This window comes from Lissotriton vulgaris, chromosome 2_2, assembly GCF_964263255.1.
Source record: "Lissotriton vulgaris chromosome 2_2, aLisVul1.2, whole genome shotgun sequence".
In the NCBI taxonomy this organism is placed as follows: domain Eukaryota; kingdom Metazoa; phylum Chordata; class Amphibia; order Caudata; family Salamandridae; genus Lissotriton; species Lissotriton vulgaris.
This window is the reverse complement of record NC_141688.1, coordinates 6,319,845-6,334,961: the sequence shown is the minus strand read 5'-3', so window position 1 is coordinate 6,334,961 and position 15,117 is coordinate 6,319,845.

The window sequence follows — 15,117 nt, the reverse complement described above, 5'->3', positions numbered from 1 at the left end:
CAGAACCACTGGGCTAGCCCAGGGGCTCTCTGAAGGCTCAATGACACCTAATTCCAGCATCTTTTGCACCTCAGTCTTTATACAGTCCCTGACGTGGTCAGGTTGCCTGTAAATTTTGCTCTTTACAGGAAGACTGTCACCAGTGTCCACCACATGTGTACACCAGTTAGTCTGACTGGGTGTCAATGAGAACATATGCCCGTATGCCTGTAGAACTTGTCTGCAGTCATGTTGCTGATGTTCAGTGAGGCTGCCACCTAAGGCCACACCTTCAACTGAGCCATCCTCAGGGTTCTGAGTGAGCAGGTCTGGGAGAGGGTCACTCTCTTCCTCCTGTCCCTCATCTGTAGCCATGAGCAAGCCCATGTCTGCCCTGCTGACATATGCCTTCAATCTGTTCACATGGAGCACCCTGTGGGGGCTCCTGGGAGTTCCTAGGTCCACCAAGTAGGTAACCTCTCCCTTCTTTTCCAGAATTGTATGGGGTCCAGACCATTTGTCTTGGAGTGCTGCTGGGGCCACTGGCTCCAACACCCATACCTTCTGTCCAGGCTGAAATTCAACAAGGACAGCCTTTTGGTCATGCCAAGCTTTTTGTAATTCTTGGCTAGCCTCAAGGTTTTTAGATGCCTTTTCCATGTACTCTGCCATCCTGGAGCGGAGACCAAGTACATAGTCCACTATGTCCTGTTTAGGCTTTTTGAGAGGTAACTCCCATCCTTCCTTTACAAGACACAGGGGTCCTCTTACAGGGTGCCCAAACAACAATTCAAAGGGGCTGAAGCCAACCCCCTTTTGAGGGACCTCTCTGTAAGCGAACAAAAGGCAGGGCAGAAGGATGTCCCATCTTCGCCTGAGCTTTTCAGGTAATCCTTTAATCATGCCCTTTAGGGTCTTGTTAAATCTCTCAACAAGCCCATTGCATTGTGGGTGATAAGGAGTGGTGAACTTGTAGTTTACACCACATTCCTTCCACATAGCTGTCAAATATCCAGACATGAAGTTGGTACCTCTATCTGATATTACCTCCTTAGGAAACCCCACTCTGGAGAAAACTCCAAGTAGGGCCCTGGCCACAACAGGAGCTGTTGTGGTCCTAAGGGGAATTGCCTCTGGGTACCTGGTGGCATGATCCACTACCACCAGTATGAATCTGTGCCCAGATGCTGTAGGGGGATCCATTGGACCAACAATATCAATCCCCACTCTCTCAAAGGGAACCCCCACCACAGGTAGTGGTATCAGGGGGGCCTTTGTTGTTCCACCTGCTTTACCACTGGCTTGGCAGGTTTCACAGGAGCGACAAAACTCCTTGGTGTCTTCAGACATGTGAGGCCAGTGAAAGTGAGGGACAAGCCTGTCCCAAGTCTTGTTCTGGCCTAGGTGTCCTGCTAAAGGAATATCATGGGCCAAGGTGAGTAGGAAGCCCCTAAATTGCAGAGGTATAACCAACCTCCTGGTAGCACCAGGCTTGGGGTCTCTAGCCTCTGAATAAAGGAGTCCATCGTCCCAATATACTTTATGGGCACCTTGAGCATTCCCAGCAGCCTCAGCAGCAGCCTGCTGTCTGAGGGGTTCAAGAGAAGGACAGGTTAACTGAGCCTGCCCCAAGTCTGCCCTAGAAGGTCCCCCTGTCCCCAGAAACTCAACCTGATCAGGTTCAAGTTCTTCAGGGACAGTTCCTTCAGGGGTCTCAAGATCAGTTTCCTGTGAAGTCTGATCCTCACTTGTAGGCAGTTGGGAAGGCACAGCCTTAACCCTCCTGTTCTTCTTCTTGGGAGGTACTTGGTCCATTGTTCCAGGATCCAAGACCTGAGGTTCAGAGAGGCACTTTTTGGCCTGTGACCTGGTCACAGCAAGGACATGTGATGATATCCCTAACATCTCTGCATGAGTCCTGTACTCAACTTCTGACCATAGAGAGTTCTCCAGGTCATTGCCCAACAAACATTCTACTGGGAGATCAGCACTAACCACAACTTTCTTTAGGCCAGTTACCCCTCCCCAGGAAAAGTTAACAAGTGCCACACTATGTGTAGTAGTGACATTGCTGGCATTGGTCACCAGGTAATCATCGCCTGGCATGTATTGTCCAGGGTCCACAAAGTTAGGTGTCACCATAGTGACACTGGCACATGTGTCCCTGTAAGCTTGAGCCACTTTGTTGTTAATCAAAGGCGTCTGTCTGTATTTGCCCAGATTACTGGGACTTATGTCAGGGACCAAATCCAGGTCCCCTTCACAAACCAGAACAGCCTGTGTAAGAGTTCTGACTAGGTCAGAATCTCCTCCAGTTCCCAAAGTGATTCCCACTAAACCCTTGGCTTGAGGACCAGCACTGCTAACTGTACTAGTGGGTGCAGGTGCCTTAGGGGCTGCAGTGCTGGGGGCTCCACCCTTTTTACACTCACTTGTCCAGTGAGAGGTGTTCTTACAAGTTTTACACCAGGGTTTCTTCTGACCTTCTTTCTTCTTCTTCTTGGAAGTTTGGGACCCACCCTCTGTCTCAGTTTGGGGCCCTGTTGAAGACTTCTGGTCTTTAGCTTTCTGCTCCCCACCCTTCTGGTCTGTTTTCTTCTGGTCACCACCCTGGTTCTGGTTCTGGTTCTTTTGCTTAACTCTGGTTCTTACCCATTTATCTGCCCTCTTTCCCAATTCTTGGGGAGAGGTCAAATCTGAGTCAACCAAATGTTGATGCAACTGCTGGTTCTGACAATTATTTAAAATTTGTTCTCTCATCAGCAAATTGTACAATCCTTCATAGTCTGTAACCTTGCTGCCCAGCAACCATCCCTCCAGAGCCTTAGTGGCACACTCAACAAATTCAGACCAGTCCTGAGTCTGTGTCTTCTGGGTATCTCTGAACATTAACCTGTACTGTTCAGTGGTTAAGCCTAACCCATCAATCAGAGCACTCTTCAGGACCAGGTAGTTTCTAGAATCCCCATCACTAACTGTGAGGAGTCTGTCTCGGCCTCTACCTTCAAAGGAGAGCCACAAGATTGCTGCCCACTGCTCCTGAGGGATCTGCTGTACTCTGCAGGCTCTCTCCATTGCAGTAATCCATTTATGGATGTCATCCCCAGCTTTGTAGGGGGGCACAATCTTACTCAGGTTTCTATTATCAAAAGACCTGTCTTTATCCTTGTGGATATTGCTGCCACCAGTGGGTTCTATTACCCCACTCTCTCTAGGCTGTCTTGCTCTAGCAAGTTTCTCCTTAGCCAGGGCAACCTCTAACTCTTGCCTCTGGATCCTAAGCTCAGCCTCTCTCATCTTGGCCTCATGTTCCCTTCTCTGAGGGCTAGTCAGCTCCTTTCTGGAGTGACCATGAGAGCCTCTAGAGACATGGGAGGTATTGGATTCACCTGAGTGATGCCTCCTCCTCCTATGGCCCTGGTTAAGTCCACCTGAGGGTCTGAATGGGTTGTTACCTGATTCATTCCCAAGTTGACTTAAGTTAGCCTGGTTCAGTCTACTGACCAGCACCTGACTATCTCTGTCATCATCTGACTCACTGCTTTCCACCTCCTCCTCCTCTTCTTCTTCCTCTTCCTCTATATCTACTTGAGGAGCTCCAGTGGTGGAGGCATCCTCATCTACTAGGATGATAGGGGCAGGGGGGTCTACAGTGTCATCCTCTGAAGGATGGCCTCCTTCAGCATCCCCTGTGGGGTTTGCTTTAGAGGTCTTTAGAGCCTCAGACTGATCCAAGAGCTCTCTTAGGTGGTCTGTAGTAGGGGAAGGCCCTGTCTTCAGACCCCTTAAGACACAAAGCTGTCTTAATTCCTTAAAGGGAAAAATAGCAAACTGGGATGGTGCCCTTGGAGGGTCACTCTCAACAGGAGTAAGTCCACTGGACCCCTCTGTTCCAGACATTGCTCTAGTGTGGGTGGATGTGTTGCAATCCACCTACACTGGTGTTTACCTACTAAACCTATCTAGTAGTTGTAGCTAGGGTGTGCTACTCCCTTTGCTCTACAACAACTAAGTTCAGTAGAACTTAAGTATACTAGTCTTGTTTTATATGTACCTAGCAGGTACCTGTGTGATCTTTCAGATGATAATCTCAAAGATTGTAATGGTAAAACAACAGCAAGCTCAGATCCCAATCCGCTGCTCACCAATGTGGGAAGTTGGCCTGGTATATAATGCTCACTAGTTCTAGTGATCACTTTGTACCATGCCAAGCAACCCTTATGATGATGGTTGTAATTCAACCTTGTAGACCAGTTATCCTAGTGGTAACGTGGACAAAGCAGTCTTAGGCTAAACTCTGAAAGGCATGTGAAGCCAGCTGTTATACCATACACAACCCCCTTGAATACCAAATGAAAGGGACACCACACAGATATATATTGAAAATATATATTGATTTATTAACTATTAAAATCCCCTGGACTCTTTATGAGCACAGAAGCACAAGCGTTAAATCACAAGACAGTTTAAAATATACAAAAGTTGCACAATATGGATGAGCCCTAGGGGCCACCTAAACCATATACTAAATAAGTGGTATAAGGGATACCAGGAGGAAAGTGAAGAGGCCTAGGGCCTTGGGAATCGCTGGAACTATTCGAGACTGGAGTTAACTAAGTCGGGAAAGGCCCACGGGACTCGGGTGCAGTGTCCAAAGTGCACGCACTTCTCAATACAAAGTCTATGGTGCGTAAAAAGCACAAAGTTAGAAAGTTAGGAACCTTCCGAGTGACCTACGGAGCTGAAACTTAAAACACAGGCCCTTGGGATGTGTACCAGTGCAGGAGCACCGGCGGAGCTGAGTTACCTCACCCACAGGAAGCGGGTGCACAGGGTCGAAGATGTGTCGGGTTTCGTCACGCTGGTCGATGGTGCTTGGAGCAGGAGATGCTGCAGGCGGCTCGATGAGAAGAGTTCCGGTGGATCCAAGGGTGGATCTGTAGATGTGAAGACCTGAAAGCAGAGGGGACAGTGTTCAAAGTCACTAGCCAGTGACTGCCGTGGAACCAGAGTGGAACCAGGTGATGTCGGGTGCAAACAGGCGTTGTCGTGTAGCTTCTTTCTGCAGCCACGTGGATACCCGGGGTCGAGGACGTCCAGGAGTCGGTCACGAGCTGTCCCACGTAGGCTTCTCGCTGTTGGCGGTGTCGGCGACCTGATCGGAGCAAACAGGCCTTGGCAAATGCAAGCCACGCAGAAGTTGAAAGATGCTGTTCACTCGGACCAGCAAGGTCAGAGCGGGTGCTCCTTTTCACAGGAGCTTGGGTAGGTCTGGAGCAACCAGACCTGCTGTTTAAATCTTCGGGTTCGTCGCCAAGATGGCCGCTGGCCGTGTGGCTAGTGGCCGGGATGGCGCGTCGAGTGGCACAATGCAAAAGGGCCCCACGCAGATCGTGGAGATGCTGGAGGGCTGATCTTCGGTGCAAGGGCTGCTCGGTGGTGGGGGTTCTCAATCCCCAAAGCACAACGTCGAGGATGCCTCAGAAGCTGCGCAGTCAGCTTTTCGGGTGTCTTTCAAGAGGTCCGGTCCCACGTCACTCGGTGCCTCCACGGGTCCCTTCTTCGCAGTGACTGTGGATCGGGCTCTGAGAGGTCTGGGAGTCTGGTTCTTGTCGGGCTCTGGGCTCGGTCTCCGGCGGGAGGCGGCGGCAAAGCAGACGTCGAGTTGCTGGTTGGTACCTGTGTTCACAGGGTGGTCACTCCTTGGCCACAAGGGAGATTCTTCTTCAGTCTTCTGTGCAGCAGAATGTCGAAGTCCAGTCTTCTTCTTAGTTTTAAGTTGATTTCGGGATGATCTGCTGTGCAATGGCACTGCTCCCCCTCTTATTCCAATCTAGGGGGTGGATCACCTACTAGGTCCCTCCTCTGGGAGGAACCAGGAAGGGGGGCGGTTACACCCCCTTTCCTTTGTCCAGCTCCGCGCCAGGACTGGGGCTGGAAGGCCCCAGAACCGGTTTGGGCTGGCCTATGCACGGGGACACCTTGTGTGCCCCGGGCATGTCTGATTCTATTCAGCCCTGTCCTACCCAATACACAAAATCCTGTCTGGGGTGGTGCTCGCACCTCCCAAGGCAGGAAACCCTTTGTCCAGGCCACCATCTGCCGAGTTTCGGTCAGCAGCAGGAGGCCAGACTTGTGTCTGTGGTGGCAGCGTCCATTTTGTGGAGCTGAGGCTCTGTTTAACTTTAACCGGGGTTAAGGCTACACACATGTCGTGTCCCTCTAGAAGGGTGGAATGCTATCCCCGTCGCCAGAATTGGCGAGGGGATAGTATTCCAATTCGTATGACACCTTACTCGACATGTTTTGATAAAGCCAAACCAAAGATAGCATTTAACCGCGAGGATTATAATGCACTTAAGAGTATATGGTATGGCAATATCCCGGAACAGCTTAGGGAGTGGTTCCCGACAGCTGCAGACAGGCTCAGCTCATGCTAGAGCACCATCTCACATATTTCCAAGCACTCTGCCTCCAGGATTGATGAGGCCTTCCATAGGAGTGGCTGATAGGAACATATGTGTCCAGTTTAGGGTTAGGCACAGACATACTGTACCTAAGTAAGAGGTGGTTACACCGACTTACCCCAGCTGAGTGATCAGCCAGTTGTGTCAAATATGGAGGCCAGGCCAGGGGTGGCACAATACGTGCTGCAGCCCCGGGTAGGCCTTGGATACACCTATGCCCTGGGCACCTAGGGTGCACTTATACAGGGGCTCATAAGGTGAACCAGTTCCAATTCGTAATGCACCTAGAGTGCATTGGTAGTAATTTAGAGAGAGAACAGCAGGCTGTGGGTCTGATTAGCAGGCCCACAGCCACATTAAGTCAGAAACCAGTGAAGCAAAAAGCAAAAATTTGGGGTGACCATAGGATAGCAGACCCTACTCTCCTACACTGGGGGTGAGTGCTTATATTGTCAACGCTCCGTCCATCATTTCCTTTGGTTTTTCTTTGTTCGCCATAAGTTGGCAGGGTATGCTCAGACGTGAGTCCCTTACTCACTTTGCCACTGGATTCAAGCAAGCCGGGCTGAAGACGTCTGAAATGCCAGAAACCGGTCTTCGGTAAATTGTTTCCGGTCCTGGGAAGGCATGGATTGGCAGTTCGGGCTGGACTGTTCCCATGAGGCACATGGTCAGACTGATTTGCATATGGCCATGTCTGAACTGGCGTGGAAAAGTGGGCTAAAGAACGGTTATGGATTAAACCCAGATCAGTTGATTGGGGGTGAGTGCTTGTATTGTCAACGCTCCGTCCATCATTTCCTTTGGTTTTTCTTTGTTCGCCATAAGTTGGCAGGGTATGCTCAGACATGCGTCCCTTGCTCACTTTGCCACTGGATTCAAGCAAGCCGGGCTGAAGACGGCTGAAATGCCAGAAACCGGTCCTCGGTAGCCTGTTTCCGGTCCAGGGAAGGCATGGCTTGGCAGTTTCGGCTGGACTTTTCCCATGAGGCACAGGGTCAGACTGATTTGCATATGGCCATGTCTGAACTTGGGTGGCAGAGTGGACTAAAGAACGGTGATGGATTAAACCCAGATCAGTTGACTGGGAGTGAGTGCTTGTATTGTCAATGCTCCGTCCATCATTTCCCTTGGTTTTTCTTTGTTCGCCATAAATTGGCAGGGTATGCTCGGACGTGAGTCCCTTGCTCACTTTGCCACTGGATTTAAGCAAGCCGGGCTGAAGACGGCTGAAATGCCAGAAACTGGTCCTCAGTAGCTTGTTTCTGGTCCAGGGAAGGCATGGCTTGGCAGTTCGGGCTGGACTGTTCCCATGAGGCACAGGGTCAGAATGATTTGCATATGGCCATGTCTGAACTGGGGTGGCAGAGTGGGCTAAAGAATGGTGATGGATTAAACCCAGATCAGTTGACTGGGGTGAGTGCTTGTATTGTCAACGGTCCGTCCAACATTTCCTTTGGTTTTTCCTTGTTCTCCATAAGTTGGCAGGGTATGCTCAGACGTGAGTCCCTTACTCACTTTGCCACTGGGTTCAAGCAAGCGGGCTGAAGACGGCTGAAATGCCAGAAACCGGTCCTGGGTAGCTTGTTTCCGCTCCAGGGAAGTCATGGCTTGGCAGTTCGGGCTGGACTGTTCCAATGAGGCACAGGGTTGGACTGATTTGCAGATGGCCATGTCTGAACTGGGGTGGCTGAGTGGGCTAAAGAACCATGATGGATTAAACCCAGATCAGTTGACTGGGGGTGAGTGCTTGTATTGTCAATGCTCCTTCCATCATTTTCTTTGGTTTTTCTTTGTTCGCCATAAGTTGGCAGGGTATGCTCAGATGTGAGTCCCTTGCTCACTTTGCCCCTGAATTCAAGCAAGCCGGGCCAAAGATGGCTGAAATGCCAGAAACCGGACCTCTGTAGCTTGTTTCTGGTCCAGGGAAGGCATGGCTTGGCAGTTCGGGCTGGACTGTTCCCATGAGGCACAGGGTCAGACTTATTTGCATATGGCAATGTCTGAACTGGGGTGGCAGAGTGGGCTAAAGAAAGGTGATGGATTAAACCCAGATTAGTTGACTGGGGTGAGTGCTTGTATTGTCAACGCTCCCTCCAGCATTTCCTTTGGTTTTTCTTTGTTCGCCATAAGTTGGCAGGGTATGCTCAGACGTGAGTCCCTTGCTCACTTTGCCACTGGATTCAAGCAAGCCGGGCTGAAGATGGCTAAAATGCCGGAAACCGGTCCTCAGTAGCTTGTTTCCGGTCCAGGGAAGGCATGGCTTAGGTGTTCGGGCTGGACTGTTCCCATGAGGCACAGGGTCAGACTGATTTGCATATGGCCATGTCTGAACTGTGATGGCAGAGTGGGCTAAAGAACGGTGATGGATTAAACCAGGATCAGTTGACTGGGGGTGAGTGCTTGTATTGTCAACGCTACCTCCATCATTTCCTTTTGTTTTTCTTTGCTCGCCATTAGTTGGCAGGGTATGCTCAGATGTTAGTCCCTTGCTCACTTTGCCACTGGATTCAAGCAAGCCAGGCTGAAGACAGCTGAAATGCCAGAAACCCGTCCTCGGTAGCTTGTTTCCGGTCCAGGGAAGGGGTGGCTTGGCAGTTCGGGCTGGCCTGTTCCCATGAGGCACAGGGTCAGACTGATTTGCATTTGGCCATGTCTGAACTGCTGTGACAGAGTGGGCTAAAGAACGGTGATGGAATAAACCCAGATTAGTTGACTGGGGTGAGTGCTTGTATTGTCAATGCTCCCTCCAGCATTTCCTTTTGTTTTTCTTTGTTCGCCATAGGTTGGCAGGGTATGCTCAGACGTGAGTCCCTTGCTCACTTTGCCACTGGATTCAAGCAAGCCGGCCTGAAGACGGCTAAAATGCCAGAAACCGGTCCTCGGTAGCTTGTTTCCGGTCCAGGGAAGGCATGGCTTGGCAGTTCGGGCTGGACTGTTCCCATGAGGCACAGGGTCAGACTGATTTGCATTTGGCCATGTCTGAACTGCGGTGACAGAGTGGGCTAGAGAACGGTGATGGATTAAACCCAGATCAGTTGACTGGGGTTGAGTGCCTGTATTGTCAACGCTCCGTCCATCATTTCCTTTGGTTTTTCTCTGTTTGCCATAAGTTGGCAGGGTATGCTCAGACGTGAGTCTCTTGCTCACTTTGCCACTGGATTCAAGCAAGCCGGGCTGAAGACGGCTAAAATGCCAGAAACCGGTCCTCAGTAGCTTGTTTCCGGTCCAGGGAAGGCATGGCTTGGCAGTTCGGGCAGGACTGTTCCCATGAGGCACAGGGTCAGACAGATTTGCATATGGCCATGTCTGAACTGGGGTGGGAGAGTGGGCTAAAGAACGGTGATGTATTAAGCCCAGATCAGTTGACTGGGGGTGAGTGCTTGTATTGTCAACCCTCCATCCATCATTTTCTTTGGTATTTCTTTGTTCGCCATAAGTTGGCAGGGTATGCTCAGACGTGAGTCCCTTGCTCACTTTGCCACTGGATTCAAGCAAGCCGGGCTGAAGACGTCTTAAATGCCAGAAACCGGTCTTTGGTAGCTTGTTTCCGGTCCAGGGAAGACATGGCTTGGCAGTTCGGGCTGGACTGTTCCCATGAGGCACATGGTCGGACTGATTTGCATATGGCCATGTCTGAACTGGGGTCGCAGAATGGGCCAAAGAACGGTGATAGATTAAACCAAGATCAGTTGACTGGTGTGAGTGCTTGTATTGTCAACGCTCCGTCCATCGTTTCCTTTGGTTTTTCTTTGTTCGCCATAAGTTGGCAGGGTATGCTCAGATGAGAGTCCCTTGCTCACTTTGCCACTGGATTCAAGCAAGCCGGGCTGAAGACGGATGAAATGCCAGAAACCGGTCCTCGGTAGCTTGTTTCCGGTCCGGGGAAGGCATGGCTTGGCAGTTCGGGCTGGACTGTTCACATAAGGCACAGGGTCAGACTGATTTGCATATGGCCATGTCTGAACTGGGGTGGCAGAGTGGGCTAAAGAACGGTGATGGATTAAACCCAGATCAGTTGACTGGGGGTGAGTGCTTGTATTGTCAACGCTCCGTCCATCATTTCCTTTGGTTTTTCTTTGTTCGCCATAAGTTGGCAGGGTATGCTCAGACGTGAGTCCCTTGCTCACTTTGCCACTGGATTCAAGCAAGCCGGGCTGAAGACGGCTGAAATGCCAGAAACCGGTCCTCTGTAACTTGTTTCCGGTCCAGGGAAGGCATGACTTGGCAGTTCGGGCTGGACTGTTCCCATGAGGCACAGGGTCAGACTGATTTGCATATGGCCATGTCTGAACTGGGGTGGCAGAGTGGACTAAAGAATGGTGTAAGCATGAGCGGATTTTGCGGATTGGCAATCCGCGAATTTTGCGGATTTGCGGATTCGCAATCCGCAAAATCCGCGAATTCCCGCGAATTTGCGGATTTTTTTTTTTTTGTGTTCGCCCGTGTTTCTGCCAGTTCGCGAGGGTTTTTACAATTTCGCAATTTGCGAACTTACCTGTCGGGTCGCAAGTTTTGCGAACTTGTTGTTTCTACGTGTCCAGCCTGTTTGGGACACTCTTCTTCATCACTGCCACTCTCTGTCACCACTGCCACTCTCTGACTACTCATGCCACCCTCTGGCCCACCCATGCCACCCTCTGTTTCATCACTACACCCTCTGGTTGTCCAGTGTACATTATTTTCGGCAAAGCAAAGCACACCTTCCCTGCCTCAAGTGACCTGAATTAATTTGGGGCTGATTAATGTGTCACAGAATATTTTTTTAGCTGGCACCTGCTTCCTTAGTGCGCCCTGATTAGTGATCTTTTGCACTTGCTAAGTGCTTTCATTGTTGCAAAATTAGTTACAACACCTGCCCTGCCCCAACTGACAATAATGAATTAGGGGCTGATTAATGGATTTTAACTTCCAGCCTGGCTCCTGCTTGTCTCCCTTAGCTGTAATTCAGGACCTTTGTGGCATATGTGTAACTATTCTGAGGTTCAGAGCAGGGTCACATAATAGTTTCAACTGGCAACTGAACTCTGGAGGGGCCCCTCAGGAAGCCCTACAGGAAATGGCTACTAATGATGTGCCTGAACTTTTGAACCTGGTAAGTAGTTACTTTCAGTTTTGCCAAGATCGTATTTCTGCAATTTCGCACTTATTCGCGGGGCGCGAACTCACGCTAACAGTGCGAGCAGTGCGAGCAAAATCCGCTGCTCGCGGATTTGCGGATTTTGCGGGAAATTCGCAAATCTCGCGGATTGCGGATTTCCCGAAAATCCGCAAAATCCGCGAGCGGAACGGATTTTCCGCCCACGCCTAGAATGGTGATGGATTAAACCCAGATCAATTGACTGGGGATGAGTGCTTGTATTGTCAATGCTCCTTCCATCATTTCCTTTAGTTTTTCTTTATTCGCCATAAGTTGGCAGGGTATGCTCAGACGTGAGTCCCTTCCTCACTTTGCCACTGGATTCAAGCAAGCCGGGCGGAAGATGGCTAAAATGCCAGAAACCGGTCCTCGGTAGATTGTTTCTGGTCCAGGGAAGGAATGGCCTGGCAGTTCGGGCTGGACTGTTCCCATTAGGCACAGGGTCAGACTGATTTGCATATGGCCATGTCTTAACTGGGGTGGCAGTGTGGGCTAAAGAACGGTGATGGATTAAACCCAGATCAGTTGACTGGGAGTGAGTGCTTGTATTGTCAACCCTCCCTCCATTTTTCTTTGGTTTTTCTTTGTTCGCCATAAGTTGGCAGGGTATGCTCAGATGTGAGTCCCTTGCTCACTTTGCCACTGGATTCAAGCAAGCCGGGCTGAAGACAGCTGAAATGCCAGAAACCGGTCCTCGGTAGCTTGCTTCCGGTCCAGGGAAGGCATGTCTTGGCAGTTCGGGCTGGACTGTTCCCATGAGGCACAGGGTCAGACTGATCTGCATATGGCAATGTCTGAACTGGGGTGGCAGAGTGGGCTAAAGAACAGTGATGGATTAAACCCAGATTAGTTGACTGGGGTGGGTGCTTGTATTGTCAACCCTCCATCCATCATTTTCTTTGGTATTTCTTTGTTCGCCATAAGTTGGCAGGGTATGCTCAGACGTGAGTCCCTTGCTCACTTTGCCACTGGATTCAAGCAAGCCGGGCTGAAGACGTCTTAAATGCCAGAAACCGGTCTTTGGTAGCTTGTTTCCGGTCCAGGGAAGACATGGCTTGGCAGTTCGGGCTGGACTGTTCCCATGAGGCACATGGTCGGACTGATTTGCATATGGCCATGTCTGAACTGGGGTCGCAGAGTGGGCCAAAGAACGGTGATAGATTAAACCAAGATCAGTTGACTGGGGTGAGTGCTTGTATTGTCAACGCTCCGTCCATCGTTTCCTTTGGTTTTTCTTTGTTCGCCATAAGTTGGCAGGGTATGCTCAGATGAGAGTCCCTTGCTCACTTTGCCACTGGATTCAAGCAAGCCGGGCTGAAGACGGATGAAATGCCAGAAACCGGTCCTCGGTAGCTTGTTTCCGGTCCGGGGAAGGCATGGCTTGGCAGTTCGGGCTGGACTGTTCACATAAGGCACAGGGTCAGACTGATTTGCATATGGCCATGTCTGAACTGGGGTGGCAGAGTGGGCTAAAGAACGGTGATGGATTAAACCCAGATCAGTTGACTGGGGGTGAGTGCTTGTATTGTCAACGCTCCGTCCATCATTTCCTTTGGTTTTTCTTTGTTCGCCATAAGTTGGCAGGGTATGCTCAGACGTGAGTCCCTTGCTCACTTTGCCACTGGATTCAAGCAAGCCGGGCTGAAGACGGCTGAAATGCCAGAAACCGGTCCTCTGTAACTTGTTTCCGGTCCAGGGAAGGCATGACTTGGCAGTTCGGGCTGGACTGTTCCCATGAGGCACAGGGTCAGACTGATTTGCATATGGCCATGTCTGAACTGGGGTGGCAGAGTGGACTAAAGAATGGTGATGGATTAAACCCAGATCAATTGACTGGGGATGAGTGCTTGTATTGTCAATGCTCCTTCCATCATTTCCTTTAGTTTTTCTTTATTCGCCATAAGTTGGCAGGGTATGCTCAGACGTGAGTCCCTTCCTCACTTTGCCACTGGATTCAAGCAAGCCGGGCGGAAGATGGCTGAAATGCCAGAAACCGGTCCTCGGTAGCTTGTTTACGGTCCAGGGAAGGAATGGCCTGGCAGTTCGGGCTGGACTGTTCCCATTAGGCACAGGGTCAGACTGATTTGCATATGGCCATGTCTGAAGTGGGGTGGCAGAGTGGGCTAAAGAACAGTGATGGATTAAACCCAGATTAGTTGACTGGGATGAGTGCTTGTATTGTCAACGCTCCGTCCAGCATTTCATTTGGTTTTTCTTTGTTCGCCATAAGTTGGCAGGGTATGCTCAGATGTGAGTCCCTTGCTCACTTTGCCACTGGATTCAAGCAAGCCGGGCTGAAGACAGCTGAAATGCCAGAAACCGGTCCTCGGTAGCTTGCTTCCGGTCCAGGGAAGGCATGTCTTGGCAGTTCGGGCTGGACTGTTCCCATGAGGCACAGGGTCAGACTGATCTGCATATGGCAATGTCTGAACTGGGGTGGCAGAGTGGGCTAAAGAACAGTGATGGATTAAACCCAGATTAGTTGACTGGGGTGGGTGCTTGTATTGTCAACGCTCCCTCCAGCATTACCTTTTGTTTTTTTTTGTTCGCCATAAGTTGGCAGGGTATGCTCAGTTGTGAGTCCCTTGCTCACTTTGCCACTGGATTCAAGCAAGCCGGGCTGAAGACGGTTAAAATGCCAGAAACCGGTCCTCGGTAGCTTGTTTCCGGTCCAGGGAAGGCATCGCTTGGCAGTTCGAGCTGGACTGTTCCCATGAGGCACAGGGTCAGACTGATTTGCATTTGGCCATGTCTGAACTGCGGTGGCAGAGTGGGCTAAAGAACGGTGATGGATTAAACCCAGATCAGTTGACTGGGGGTGAGTGCTTGTATTGTCAACGCTCCATCATCATTTCCTTTGGTTTTTCTCTGTTCGCCATAAGTTGGAAGGGTATGCTCAGACGTGAGTCCCTTGCTCACTTTGCCACTGAATTCATGCAAGCCGGGCTGAAGACGGCTGAAATGCCAGAAACCGGACCTCGGTAGCTTGTTTCCGGTCCAGGGAAGGCATGGCTTGGCATTTCGGGATGGACTGTTCCCATGAGGCACAGGGTCAGACTGATTTGCATATGGCCATGTCTGAACTGGGGTGGCACAGTGGACTAAAGAATGGTGATTGATTAACCCCTTGGATGCTCCTGACAAGGTCAACTCGTCATGGGTTTTACCTGTCCTGTGCTTATGACGAGTTGACCTTGTCACAAACAATGGGGACTCTGCAAGTCCAGCGCAGGAGGGGGAAAACCCCTTAGCACCCAAGGTGTTAAACCCAGATTAGTTGACTGGGGTGGGTGCTTGTATTGTCAACGCTCCCTCCAGCATTACCTTTGGTTTTTCTTTGTTCGCCATAAGTTGGCAGGGTATGCTCAGTTGTGAGTCCCTTGCTCACTTTGCCACTGGATTCAAGCAAGCCGGGCTGAAGACGGCTGAAATGCGAGAAACCGGTCCTCGGTAGCTTGTTTCCGGTCCAGGGAAGGCATGTCTTGGCAGTTAGGGCTGGACTGTTCCCATGAGGCACAGGGTCAGACTGAT